Below are 11469 nucleotides of genomic sequence, written 5' to 3' on the forward strand. Positions count from 1 at the left end.
AGTCTTGTGCCCTGCCTATGTGGTCATTTCTGCATCACCTTTAAAGCTGCTTTGAAAAATGTTGATGGTGCCTGAGAACCCATGACTGAGGCTGATGCTAGGAAAAATCACCTTGGGCCCTCTCCCTTCCTCCCATCAGAAACATGATTAACACGTGGCAATAATGTTCCAATCATCATTAAGGGCAGCCAGGAGAGAAAAACCCCACGGGGGCAGGAGGAGCTGAGTGAGATAGTGTATGGGATGTCAGGGAGCTGTGGGATCACATGGAGAGAATTTTCTTGTCATAATGGAGAGGAGCTGGGAGCTGATTGTATGGCCATGAACTATAAGCTCTCACCAGCTGCCCCCAAATACCCCGAGAGAGGGAAAGGAGCGCCTTGTCCCCATGCCTGAGAAAGTCACTTTACCTCTGTCTACATAGGGCAGAAAGGTCATGTTATGACTGGAAATATTAATCCAGTTCTGCCGGGCAATACTCATAGATTCTGATTCCCAGCTGCTTGTTAACCCAGTGGGGCAGGGATGGTTACCACAGCCTCATCAGTGAGGGATAACAATAACAGCAAGTGTGTGAAAGGCACCATCTCTGGTTCTCCTTCACGGAAAAGTCCACCCACTCTGAATTACCCAAGAGGGCTGCTGCAGTCACTGAAGTCTTGGTTGTGGCCACGATGCTCTTTCTTGATCCTATCTGGTGCCTCCTCAGATAACCTCCATTATCTCTGTCTCTGCCTTGATCTCTAACCCTGGTATGCTGGCTCTGACACAGGCGCCATGACAAACTGGTCCCCAGATCTCCGACCCAGGCTCTATCTGTTGCTAAAGTGTGCATGCTGGCTGTTTGCTTCATCTGTGCCTGGGACCTGATGGGCAGGGCGCTGATTCTCTAAGTCAGCATTTCAAAAAGAAGATTAAGAACAAGTTAAGCCTTTAATTCAAATAGCACTGTTAATCCAAGAGCAAAGCACACTGGATTTTGAGGCCTCATGAAATGGTTGAGTCTTAAAAATCAAAAGTGGTCATGGAAAAGTGGCATGCACTCCTTCCCCCAGGAGAGAGAAATTTATGTGTTGTGTCTGCATGTATGCAGGTATGTAAGCCATTTGATTTCTCAGGGTTTTAGTTTTCCTACCTGTAAAATGGGCACAATGGAACAGTGGTCCAAACCTCATAGTCCATTTTTCATTTTCTTAGAGACTTGGAAATGTGGGCCAGAGCTTATATTCATGGCTGATATATACTAGTTGTATCAAATATTACTCTTTTCAAATTACTTTTTAAAGTTTTTAATATTTATCTTCTAAGATTATAGTTCATAGTTTCTGTGAATATACCTTCTAAACTGACATGGTTCAAAGCACCCAGACTCACCATTTCTTTGTCACTAGAATTAACTCAGATATTACAGGCCATTCGCTTGTGGGTCTGCTTATTTTATTTCCGCATTGGCAAATGCATTGATTCTAGATATTGCAGGCTTAGCAATGTCCATTATTACTGAGATCCAGCCATGCAGTCGACACACAATGAGCACACAGCTCCCAGGGCAGAATAACGTAATCAGGTACACCTGTGGGGCACATTACACATTGGAGACAGGGTGGGCAATGCCCTAGGGCAAGACTGGGAGGCAGATGACTGCATGACAGTCTCTGAACCTGCTCCTTGGTGTTGATCCCTTTTCAAGTTCAGCAGCAATGTGCTGTTCTGGGAAGGGCTTTGGGGAGGAGAGAACTTGAGAGGCGGAGTTCAGAGAGCGCGGCGAAGAGCAATTTTCTGGGATCCTCTCACTTACCTATAAGACTCTCCCAGGCAAGCTCCCTTCAACTAAGAGCTCCTGAAACCTCAATTCCTTAAAGCCTTCTTGACAATACTGGATACGTAGTGGAGTTTTTCCTCATACCCACCTCCTAACACTCCCATCGGTACTAAACACCGGTCTAAAATGAGTAGGTTTCCCTTTGCAGGAACATTTCACAGGGAAGTACTAATTGTTTTACCAGCATTGATAAGCTTTTCTGTCTACGTCATCATGATTTAGCCACAGGAGGTTTTGAGTGCTTACCGTGCACTAGGATTATCTAACTTACTTCTCATGAAAATCCTGAGAAGCAGGTACTGTAAGTCCTCCACCTTAGCCTTTAGCAAGGCTAAGGAAACTTGCTCAGGATCACACACAGGGATGCATCAGAGCTGGCGGCTCAAAGCAGGTCATTTGAATCCAGAGCATGTATATTTGACCATGATCCAGCCTGCTAGCACCCTACCCTAAGCACCCACTATGCGCCAGCTCAGGGCAAGGTACTGCGGGGGCACCAGGAAGACCAAGATATTCCCCCTACCCTCAAGGGGACCTAGGGAGGTGAAAGCAAAAATACGTGCTATAACGCAGAAGACGCTGTCCTAGACGAAGATAGAACAAAAAGCGCTGCTGGTGCTCGAGACAGGAGTGGTCAGTTCTGGGTGGAGAGCTATTTTATCTTTTCAATCGCACTTGGCGTCATTAAATTAAGGTATATTAAAATGACAACTCAGGGAGGTTAATGGCAGACTGTGGGAGGGCTCACGCCAAAGAGTATTTCCCAGAATTTCTGCTGCTAATGTCCTTGTCCGCGCAGTAGGCCACAGCCACCCCCCACCTCTGCAGAAGACCCTCTAGCACTAGCAGCCATGTGGTGGACAGGGTCTTGGTGCTCTGGCCTGGTGTCAGGCCTGAGCCTCTGAGGTGGCAGAGCCGACTTCAGGACACTGCACCACAAGAGACCTCCTGGCCCCACATAATATCAATCAGTGAGAGCTCTCCCAGAGATATCTGTATCAACACTAAGACCCAGCTCTACTCAACAACCAGCAAGCTACAGTGCTGGACACGCCATGCCAAAAAAGTAGCAAGACAGGAACACAACCTCACCCATTAGCAGAGAGGTGCCTAAAATCATACTAAGTTCACAGACACCCCAAAACACACCACCAGACACACCCTTGCCCACCAGAAAGACAAGATCCAGTCCCACCCAACAGAACACAGGCACCAGTCCCCTCCAGCAGGAAGCCTACACAAGCCACTGAACAAACCTTACCCAATGGGGGCAGACAACAAAAACAATGGGAACTATGAAACTGCAGCCTGCAAAAAGGAGACCCCAAACACAATAAGTTAAACAAAATGAGAAGACAGAGAAATATGCAGCAGATGAAGGAGCAAGGTAAAAACCCACCAGACCTAACAAATGAAGAGATAATAGGCAGTCTACCTGAAAAAGAATTCAGAGTAATGATAGTAAAGATGATCCAAAATCTTGGAAATAAAATGGAGAAAATACAAGAAACATTTAACAAGGACTTAGAAGAACTAAAGAGCAAACAAACAATGATAAACAACACAATAAATGAAATTAAAAATTCTCTAGAAGGAATCAATAGCAGAATAACTGAGGCAGAAGAACGGATAAGTGACATGAAAGATAAAATAGTGGAAATAACAACCACAGAGCAGAATAAGGAAAAAAGAATGAAAAGAATAGAGGACAGTCTCAGAGACCTCTGGGACAATATTATATGCACCAACATTTGAATTATAGGGGTCCCAGAAGAAGAAGAGAAAAAAAAAAGTGTCTGAGAAGATATTTGAAGAGATGATAGTTGAAATTTTCCCTAACATGGGAAAGGAAAGAATCAATCAAGTCCAGGAAGTGCAGAGAGTCACATACAGGATAAATCCAAGGAGAAACACGCCAAGACACATATTAATCAAACTATCAAAAATTAAACACAAAGAAAAAATATTAAAAGCAGCAAGGGAAAAGCAACAAATAACATACAAGGGAGCCCCCATAAGTTTAACAGCTGATCTTTCAGCAGAAATTCTGCAAGCCAGAAGGGAGTGGCAGGACATATTTAAAGTGATGAAAGGCAAGAACCTACAACAAAGATTACTCTACCTGGGAAGGAGCTCATTCAGATTCAGCAGAGAAATCAACAGCTTTACAGACAAGCAAAAGCTAAGAGAATTCAGCACCACCAAACCATCTCTACAACAAAGGCTGAAGAAACTTCTCTAAGTGGGAAACACAAAAGAAGAAAAGGACCTACAAAAACAACCCCATAACAGTTAAGAAAATGGTAATAGGAACATACATATCAATAATTATCTTAAACATGAATGGATTAAGTGCTTAAACCAAAAGACACAGGATCACTGAATGGATACAAAAACAAGACCCATAAATATGCTGTCTACAAGAGACCCCCTTCAGACCTAGGGACACATACAGACTGAAAGTGAGGGGATGGAAAAAGATATTCCATGCAAATGGAAATGAAAAGAAAGCTGGAGTAGCAAAACTCATATCAGATAAAATAGACTTTAAAATAAAGAATGTTACAAGAGATAAGGAAGGACACTACATAATGATCAAGGGATCAATCCAAGAAGAAGATATAACAATTATAAATATATATGCACCCAACACAGGAGCACCTCAATACATAAGGCAACTGATAACAGCTATAAAAAAGGAAATCAACAGTAACACAATAATAGAGGAGGACATTAACACCTCACTTACACCAATAGACAGATCATCCAAACAGAAAATTAATAAGGAAACACAAGCTTTAAATGACACATTAAACAAGATGGACTTAATTGATATTTATAGAACATTCGATCCAAAAACAACAGAATACACTTTCTTCTCAAGTGTTCATGGAACATTCTCCAGGATAGATCATATCTTGTGTACCAAATCAAGCCTTGGTAAATTTAAGAAAATTGAAATTATATCAAGTACCTTTTCCGACCATAATGCTATGAGATTAGATATCAGTTACAGGAAAAAACACTGTAAAAAATACAAACACATGGAGGCTGAACAATACACTACTAAATAACCAAGAGATCACTGAAGAAATCAAAGAAGAAATTTTAAAAAAAGTAGCCACAAATGACAATGAAAACACGATGGCCCAAAACCTATGGGATGCAGCAAAAACTCCCCTTCTTCTAAGAGGGAAGTTTATAGCAATAAAATCCTACCTCAAGAAACAAGAAAAGTCTCAGATAAACCACCTAACCTTACACCAAAAGCAGTTGGAGAAAGAAGAACAAAAAAAAAACCCCAAAGTTAGCAGAAGGAAAGATATCATAAAGATCAGATCAGAAATAAATGAAAAAGAAATGAAGGAAACAATGTAAAGATCAATACAACTAAAAGCTGGTTTTTCTGGAAGATAAACAAAATTGATAAACCATTAATCAGCCTCATCAAGAAATAAAAGGAGAAGACTCAAATCAAGAGATTTAGAAATGAAAAAGGAGAAATAAAAACTGACACTGCAGAAATACAAAGGATCATGAGAGATTACTACAAGCAACTCTATGACAATAAAATGGACAACCTGGAAGAAATGGACAAATCCTTAGAAAAGCGCAACCTTCTGAGACTGAACCAGGAAGAAATAGAAAATATAAAGAGACCAGTCACAAGCACTGAAATTGAAACTGTGATTAAAAATCTTCCAACAAACAAAAGCCCAGGACCAGATGGCTTCACAGGTGAATTCTATCAAACGTTTAGAGAAAAGCTAACACCTGTCCTTCTCAAACTCTTCCAAAATATAGCAGAGGGAGGAACACTCCCAAACTCATTCTATGAGGCTACCATCACCCTGATACTAAAAACAGACAAAGATGTCACAAAAAAAGAAAACTTCAGGCCAATATCATTGATGAACATAGACGCAAAAATCCTCAACAAAATACTAGCAAACAGAATCTAACAGCACATTAAAAGGATGATCCGCCATGATCAAGTGGGGTTTATCCCAGGAATGCAAGGATTCTTCAATATATGCAAATCAATCAATGTGATACACCATACTAACAAACTGAAGGATAAAAACCATACGATAATCTCAATAGATGCAGAAAAATCTTTTGACAAAATTCAAAACCCATTCATGATAAAAACTCTCTAGAAAGTAGGCATAGAGGGAAACTACCTCAACATAATAAAGGCCATATATGACAAACCCACAGCCAGCATCGTTCTCAATGGTGAAAAACTCAAACCATTTCCTCTAAGATTAGGAACAAGACAAGTTTGCCCACTTTCACTGCTATTATTCAACATGGTTTTGGAAGTTTTAGCCACAGCAATCAGAAAAGAAAAAGAAATAAAAGGAATCCAAAACAGAAAAGAAGAAGTAAACTGTCACTGTTTGCAGATGAAAGGATATTATACACAGAGAATCCTAAAGATGCTACCAGAAGACTACTAGAGCTAATGAATGAATTTGGTAGAGTAGCAGGATACAAAATTAATACACAGAAATCTCCTGCAAGGCAGCTGGGCCCCGTGCACCACAACTACTGAGCCTGCGCTCTGAAGCCTGCGAGCCACGGCTGCTGGGGCCCATGCACCTGGAGCCTGTGCTCCGCTACGGGGGAGGCCGCTGCCATGGGAGACCCGCACACCGCGTCGAAGACCCGGGGCGGCCAGAGGTAAATAAATAAATAAATAAATAAATTTATTAAAATAAAATAAAATGTACCAGTGATTTGAAAACTAGGAATGCAGAGAATATAGATAATGTGCTCACATTCTAAAAAAAAAAAGAAAGAAATTTGTTCAGATATATTTCCCTCTACTTATTAATAAATCAGAAAGTAAATGATAAGATTGGACTAAGTTGGACTTCCCTGGTGGCGCAGTGGTTGAGAGTCCGCCTGCCGATGCAGGGATAAATTACTCGGGTGCTTTTTGCAAAGCATTAGTGTAAGAGGAGAGAACTAGACTACAGTATACTGGCCTGCACTCCCTGCCCCTGCCAGATGGGGAGACAGAGCTGGACTAGGAGGCCCCCCATGCCCCATGTGGAACTGTTCCAACTTCCTCAGGCCCCTGCAGAGCAGTTCAGGAGCCTGTCTGTCTCTGGCTGGCTGGCTGTTCCAGGGAGTTTACTCAGCTGCCTGACCTTCTTTTTTAGTTTGTTTGTTTTTAGTCCTTTTTTTTTTTTAAATTAAGACTTTTTTTAAAGAGCAGTTTTATGTTCACAGCAAAATTGAGCAGCAGGTACAGAGATTTCCCATAAGCCCCCTGCTCCCACCCCCAGCCTCCACTGTGATCAACATGCCCCACCAGAGTGGACATTTGTTGTAGTAGGTGAATCCACAGTGACATTATCACCCAGAGTCCGTAGTTTACATTACAGTGCTCTCCTGATGCTGTACATTCCATGGGATTGGACAGGTGTATAATGCCATGTATCCATTATTATGGTATCATACAGAGTATTTCACTGCCCTAAAAATCCTCTGTGCTCCACCTATTTATAAAACTATGAAACGCTTTGTTTGAATTTGCACGTTATTCTTACATAGTGGCCATGCTAATCTTCTCTGTATCTCTCTAATTTTACCGTATGTGCTGCCGAAGAGAGCGCTGGACTTCTTTTTATGAGGCAAAGTCAAAAAGGCTTTCCCTTCTTGAAAATCAGCCCTCAGATGTAGTGAGCGGAGGGCTGCAGAACCGGCACAGGTCAGCTTCACTTTGCACTGGCCAGTACCGCCACCACTCCGAGCTGGTGGGGAGATCACTTCCCACCCTCTGCATGAACCTGCAGAGGACTCAGGTGTCTGGCAGCAGTTTCTGGACTGAAACGGCATGGATTTGCCATTCCTACTCTGCTGAGGGCAGGAGCAATGCTTTTTGAAGAAAATGTTTGTCTCTGTAGCTCCAGTTCCAGGCGTAGAATTGGCACACAATAAACGTCTGTTGAATTAAACTGAATAAACTAGAACCCAGGAGGAAATATTGTTCTTTATAGTAGTATCTCTATTAATGACACAGATGTGTCCCTGTTGCATGTTTTTTGTTTTGTTTTGTTTTTGTTTTTGTTTTTGCAGTACGCGGGCCTCTCACAGCTGTGGCCTCTCCCGTTGCGGAGCACAGGCTCCGGACGCGCAGGCTCAGCGGCCATGGCTCACGGGCCCAGCCGCTCCGCGGCGTGTGGGATCTTCCCGGACCGGGGCACGAACCCGTGTCCCCTGCCTCGGCAGGCAGACTCTCAACCACTGCGCCACCAGGGAAGCCCCCTGTTGCATGTTTAACTGCCATAAATGTGTCTACCAGGATGAGGAGTAACCCAGGACGTAGGGATGGAGGGTCCTCTCTGACCACACCCTGCCAGGAACACCCCTCCCTCCCTCAATATAGGGTGGACTATATTGATCTGACTCCCATTAAGGCTTGGGGTGTTCCTATTATTTGTCTGCTTTTTTCTCTGCAGTGCTTAGGATAGTGCCCGGTACATTGCAGGGGTTCAAGAAATGTCTGTGGAATGAATGACTAAATGATGATTACTCACCCCAGGGATGGGAAGGCCTTGCATAATGGCAGCCTGGGAAGTGCCCTCTGCAATCCTGGAGCGAGACGCGTGGGGGTCCTGATATATATCCTTCCAGTCTCTGTGGAGCCGGGGCTGACTCTGTCCTAATTTGGGAACTCCTCCTCAGTCAGCTGCTGCTTTTAGTCTCCAACCTTCTAGACCAGCTTTATTATAATGAGTTGTATCCACAAGCAGTTAGTTCTGTTCTGCTTCTAAATCTTCTATTTTGCACACCAAGCATGCGTTATTCTTTAATACTTCCTTGGAGCTTATGCTTCCTGGATTTTAACCCATTATGACACTCTTCCTCACTTTTCTAAAAATGCTTTAAAGTATTTGATAATCACTTTTGCTAGGGATGAGAAGAAGAGAGGCTTTGTGTGCCACCTACTCCTCTCGAATCAGCGGCTACAGTAGAACTTTCAGCCCCTCCTTCCCCCATCCCAACCCGCCCGTTGCCATATTTGCAGCGTATTTACCACCACGTTGTTGATTTTTGCACAGCGCATGTTTGCGCTTAGATTCAAGATTGGTCCTTCTCTGTGCAGCCCTTTGAGGTAGGGACGTATATTTCCCAGGCTCCCTTGCCTTCTAGCTGCTAAATTCAGTCGTTGGGAGGAACTGGTAGAAGACCAGCGGGCAAGAGGAAGGGAGAAGCTGGGGTATTCCTCACCACCCTCCCCGCCCCCACTTTGGCTAGTGTGCCCACTGTCGTCTGCCCCTCCTCCATGGACCCAGGGAGGCAGTCCTGCTCCCAGGATGTAGTAGCACCACCTGTGTGCACCCAGAGCTAGGTTCAGGGTAGATATAAAAAGGAAGTGATCAGGAATGCATCATAGCTATGCAGAATTGCATAGCTCTGAGCTCAGGTCTGATAAGTATTGGATGGTGTTGACAGCAATACAGGTCCTGAATGTCTGACCTTGAGGGACTAGACAGGTGTTTTCCACTATGAGAGGTAGTATATGCTTGATCAAGCTTGAACCAAACTCTAAAGCATCACGTTAGGGTTATGCTTTTGTTTTGAGTTCCCTTGAAAGGAACTAATTGCTGCTGTTTGGGGGAATGGGCAAGTTATAGCATTCACTTAATTTTATTTAATAACTCTGAAATATTTTTAGCCATTGTTTTTACTTCTTAAAAGGGAAAATGTAAGCCAGTCAGCTCACATTATGATCTTCTAAAAAACAAACCCACGAAGATGAATGGGAAATGTGGGAGAAGAGGAATCCTTTATCTCAGACCACATGATTAAGTGCTGGTTTGCATAGATTTGAAAAGCATGGTTAGGAAAGAATCTGGAGCACAGCTTTATCAATGAGCTATCACAGATATAAGGACTGAGATGTTCTGAGATTAAGAGGCACAGAACTTCAACCCTCATCAAAGAGGGGCTTTAGCCATGGGAGGTGGTCAAGGGACTTTTTCAGAGGCTGAAATGAGCCTTTCCCTTTCCTATCCTTTGAAAAGGGAAGGTGGGAAAGTGTGGGCCACAGGTGTGAGGAGTTGCTGGTCTGTCAGAATGCAAATGGATAAATAGCAGCAGAGACAAAGTACTTCTGACTCTGAACAGTAGTTCAACAAGCAGCATGTATGTTGGGACTGGTCCCAAAGCAGCTCCTAATGAGAATGCAATGAGGGCCCACAGGAAATTGCCCTTATTTAGAATAGATGTGATCAATATACTTAGCTTCTCTTTTCAGCTTTCTTCCCTGGTCTGCAGGTTTTGCAAATTAGCCTTAAAGAACATGTGTGGTCACCTGTTTACTCTCATTGGGCCTGGGCTCAAAATGGAAATAAGCTGGACAGCACTCAATCCAGCCTTTTAAGTTCTGCAATCTGTCCGTCAAGGACCTTGATTCTCCTTACCCTACTCTGTTGTCATTTAAAAATTTAAACTAACACTTATCTCTTTCCAAAATACTACATAATTTTTAAAACTTACATTTATTAAGAGACATCTTAAAAGACGATCATCTCTTTCCTACACACCCTTCTGGACTGTAACTTCCTTGAGAATAGATATCTCTGTGTGTTTTTTCCACTAACATATGTCCCTAGCACTTAAAACAGGGCTTGAAACATAGCAGATGTTCAATAAATATTTCTGGAACTCACGTGTTGGGCTGCACCCCACAGGCCTACAAGGCTTGTACTTGCCCAGCTTCAAGAAGAAAGAGCCCAGGATCAGTGACATAGACATCAGTGGTTTAAAGGATGGAGGAGTTTACACGCCTGAAAGCAAGGTCCTGGAGCGACACCCCCATTGTGTGCGGCAGACCGGGAGGTAGCCTTCGGGGAAGGGATGGTTATCAGTTATAGGGGGAATTGATGACCGATTGGCTCATCAGTTACCAGGGAAACCAGCAGAGGGCCGTGCCCCTCACCACCCCTTTGATAAGCATAGTGGAGAATTCTGATCTAAAGCTAGAACATACTGTACACCTCAAGCTAACACAACATTGTAAATCAACTATACTTCAATAAAGATAAAATAAATTTAGAAATAATAAAACTTTTTTTTTAAGTTATATGAAATACTGATTACAAAAACAATCAGTAGCTGGGGCCTGGGGTCAGCATGCAGGAAGGTCAGTGATGTGAGTGGGGCATAAGTGAAGCAGGCAGTGGTCGAGCAGAGGATGTACAGAGAACAAGAGAACAGCCATCTTGAATGGCCTGATCATACAGCATGTGTGAATAAACCACAACACTGGTTTTATATTTTTACACATTAAAATGCTGATAATAGAGACTTACATTTAAAAAACATCCAAGAGCTGTCTTTGGGTAAGTAAACATTCAGCTTAGTGTCTTTCTCTTCTCTACACCTATAGTCCACACAACTGTCCAAGGTGTGAGGCTGTGGTCAGCTGATTGGACTCTCAGATTCCAAGTTGGTCATCTTAGACTGGAACGTGATTCTTTGTACTCACTGCTGAGGACTATACTGGAAGGCAGTGGAATTCAGTAACACACAGGAATCTCAGTCCGTGAAGTATGTTAATACTTCCGACAAATCTTGCTCTGCCCTGGGAATCATTCTGTCTCACTAACGCTTAGACTGGACACGCA

At 43.0% G+C, this 11469-nt stretch overlaps 1 non-coding gene across 1 annotated transcript; it reads right to left on the bottom strand.

Annotated features, from left to right (window-relative positions):
- Positions 1–7340: 7340 nt before the first annotated feature.
- On the bottom strand, positions 7341–7449 carry LOC112403708 (U6 spliceosomal RNA). Its single transcript, XR_003003961.1, has one exon. It is a non-coding gene; the product is annotated as a U6 spliceosomal RNA (small nuclear RNA).
- Positions 7450–11469: the final 4020 nt, after the last annotated feature.

This window comes from Neophocaena asiaeorientalis, unplaced genomic scaffold (assembly GCF_003031525.2).
Source record: "Neophocaena asiaeorientalis asiaeorientalis breed wild unplaced genomic scaffold, Neophocaena_asiaeorientalis_V1.1 scaffold147, whole genome shotgun sequence".
In the NCBI taxonomy this organism is placed as follows: Eukaryota; Metazoa; Chordata; class Mammalia; order Artiodactyla; family Phocoenidae; genus Neophocaena; species Neophocaena asiaeorientalis.